This window comes from Triticum aestivum, unplaced genomic scaffold (assembly GCF_018294505.1).
Source record: "Triticum aestivum cultivar Chinese Spring unplaced genomic scaffold, IWGSC CS RefSeq v2.1 scaffold52841, whole genome shotgun sequence".
Taxonomy (NCBI): domain Eukaryota; kingdom Viridiplantae; phylum Streptophyta; class Magnoliopsida; order Poales; family Poaceae; genus Triticum; species Triticum aestivum.
The window spans coordinates 5,676-8,314 of NW_025233273.1; the positions used below are offsets into that span (position 1 = coordinate 5,676).

The following is a 2,639-nucleotide window of genomic DNA, read 5'->3' on the forward strand; positions in this document are numbered from 1 at the left end:
TATTTTTTTACCCCTTTCAGAACGCGCTCCTCGCGCCACAAAACCGCCTCTAGACGCGTGACCAATGAGCAGCGAGCTAAAACATATCGTAAATGTCAAAAATAATATAACGGGGTTAATATATATCGCGCACATGCGATATGTTTGTCACGAGCCGCAAAAAATAATTAAAAAGGGAATGCAACACGAGGACTTCCCAGGAGGTCACCCATCCTAGTACTACTCTCGCCAAATCACGCTTAACTACGGAGTTCTGATGGGATCCGGTGCTTTAGTGCTGGTATGATCGCATCCGACATGTTACCCCCGCCTTCGTCCCTTATGCTTGCCACTCCCAGGTCCACTGCAAAGATGATTGTTATTATTACTACCATTACAACCGTTGCCTAATAATAGATAATGCCCTATATATACTACTTACTCCCCCCCTCAAACACGGAGACGAGTTTACCACGGTTTCCACCCCTCCCTCTATACCGCAGCAACACGTATTTTTTACCCCTTTCAGAAAGCGCTCCTCGCGCCACAAAGCCGCCTCTAGACGCGTGACCAATGAGCAGCGAGCTAAAACATATCACAAATGTCAAAAATAATATAACGGGGTTAATATATATCGCACACATGCGATATGTTTGTCACGAGGCGCAAAAGATAATTAAAAAGGGAATGCAACACGAGGACTTCCCAAGAGGTCACCCATCCTAGTACTACTCTTACCCAAGCACGCTTAACTACAGAGTTCTGATGGGATCCGGTGCTTTAGTGCTGGTATGATCGCATCCGACATGTTACCCCCGCCTTCGTCCCTTATGCTTGCCACTCCCAGGTCCACTGCAAAGATGATTGTCATTCTTACTACCATTACAACCGTTGCCTAATAATGGATAATGCCCTATATATACTACTTACTCCCCCCCCCTCAAACACGGAGACGAGTTTACCACGGTTTCCACCCCACCCTCTATACCGCAGCAACACGTATTTTTTTACCCCTTTCAGAACGCGCTCCTCGCGCCACAAAGCCGCCTCTAGACGCGTGCCAATGAGCAGCGAGCTAAAACATATCGCAAATGTCAAAAATAATATAACGGGGTTAATATATATCGCGCACATGCGATATGTTTGTCACGAGGCGCAAAAAATAATTAAAAAGGGAATGCAACACGAGGATTTTCCAGGAGGTCACCCATCCTTGTACTACTCTCGCCCAAGGACGCTTAACTTCGGAGTTCTGATGGGATCCGGTCATTTAGTGCTGGTATGATCGCATCCGACATGTTACCCCCGCCTTCGTCCCTTATGCTTGCCACTCCCAGGTCCACTTCAAAGATGATTGCCATTCTTACTACCATTACAACCGTTGCCTAATAATGGATAATGCCCTATATATACTACTTACTCCCCCCCCCTCAAACACGGAGACGAGTTTACCACGGTTTCCACACCTCCCTCTATACCGCAGCAACACGTATTTTTTTACCCCTTTCAGAACGCGCTCCTCGCGCCACAAAACCGCCTCTAGACGCGTGACCAATGAGCAGCGAGCTAAAACATATCGTAAATGTCAAAAATAATATAACGGGGTTAATATATATCGCGCACATGCGATATGTTTGTCACGAGCCGCAAAAAATAATTAAAAAGGGAATGCAACACGAGGACTTCCCAGGAGGTCACCCATCCTAGTACTACTCTCGCCAAATCACGCTTAACTACGGAGTTCTGATGGGATCCGGTGCTTTAGTGCTGGTATGATCGCATCCGACATGTTACCCCCGCCTTCGTCCCTTATGCTTGCCACTCCCAGGTCCACTGCAAAGATGATTGTCATTATTACTACCATTACAACCGTTGCCTAATAATAGATAATGCCCTATATATACTACTTACTCCCCCCCTCAAACACGGAGACGAGTTTACCACGGTTTCCACCCCTCCCTCTATACCGCAGCAACACGTATTTTTTACCCCTTTCAGAACGCGCTCCTCGCGCCACAAAGCCGCCTCTAGACGCGTGACCAATGAGCAGCGAGCTAAAACATATCACAAATGTCAAAAATAATATAACGGGGTTAATATATATCGCACACATGCGATATGTTTGTCACGAGGCGCAAAAGATAATTAAAAAGGGAATGCAACACGAGGACTTCCCAAGAGGTCACCCATCCTAGTTCTACTCTTACCCAAGCACGCTTAACTACAGAGTTCTGATGGGATCCGGTGCTTTAGTGCTTGTATGATCGCATCCGACATGTTACCCCCGGCTTCGTCCCTTATGCTTGCCACTCCCAGGTCCACTGCAAAGATGATTGTCATTCTTACTACCATTACAACCGTTGCCTAATAATGGATAATGCCCTATATATACTACTTACTCCCCCCCCCTCAAACACGGAGACGAGTTTACCACGGTTTCCACCCCACCCTCTATACCGCAGCAACACGTATTTTTTTACCCCTTTCAGAACGCGCTCCTCGCGCCACAAAGCCGCCTCTAGACGCGTGCCAATGAGCAGCGAGCTAAAACATATCGCAAATGTCAAAAATAATATAACGGGGTTAATATATATCGCGCACATGCGATATGTTTGTCACGAGGCGCAAAAAATAATTAAAAAGGGAATGCAACACGAGGA

General features: G+C 46.6%; 5 non-coding genes across 5 annotated transcripts; all 5 read right to left on the reverse strand.

Annotated features, from left to right (window-relative positions):
* Positions 1-175: 175 nt before the first annotated feature.
* LOC123176039 (5S ribosomal RNA) lies at positions 176-294 on the reverse strand. The gene has a single exon (XR_006488332.1). It is a non-coding gene; the product is annotated as a 5S ribosomal RNA (ribosomal RNA).
* A 369-nt stretch (positions 295-663) lies between these two features.
* LOC123176036 (5S ribosomal RNA) lies at positions 664-782 on the reverse strand. Its single transcript, XR_006488330.1, has one exon. It is a non-coding gene; the product is annotated as a 5S ribosomal RNA (ribosomal RNA).
* A 371-nt stretch (positions 783-1,153) lies between these two features.
* On the reverse strand, positions 1,154-1,272 carry LOC123176043 (5S ribosomal RNA). The gene has a single exon (XR_006488337.1). It is a non-coding gene; the product is annotated as a 5S ribosomal RNA (ribosomal RNA).
* Positions 1,273-1,644: 372 nt separating this feature from the next.
* Positions 1,645-1,763, reverse strand: LOC123176040 (5S ribosomal RNA). The gene has a single exon (XR_006488333.1). It is a non-coding gene; the product is annotated as a 5S ribosomal RNA (ribosomal RNA).
* Positions 1,764-2,132: 369 nt separating this feature from the next.
* On the reverse strand, positions 2,133-2,251 carry LOC123176045 (5S ribosomal RNA). Its single transcript, XR_006488339.1, has one exon. It is a non-coding gene; the product is annotated as a 5S ribosomal RNA (ribosomal RNA).
* Between the last annotated feature and the right edge of the window lie 388 nt (positions 2,252-2,639).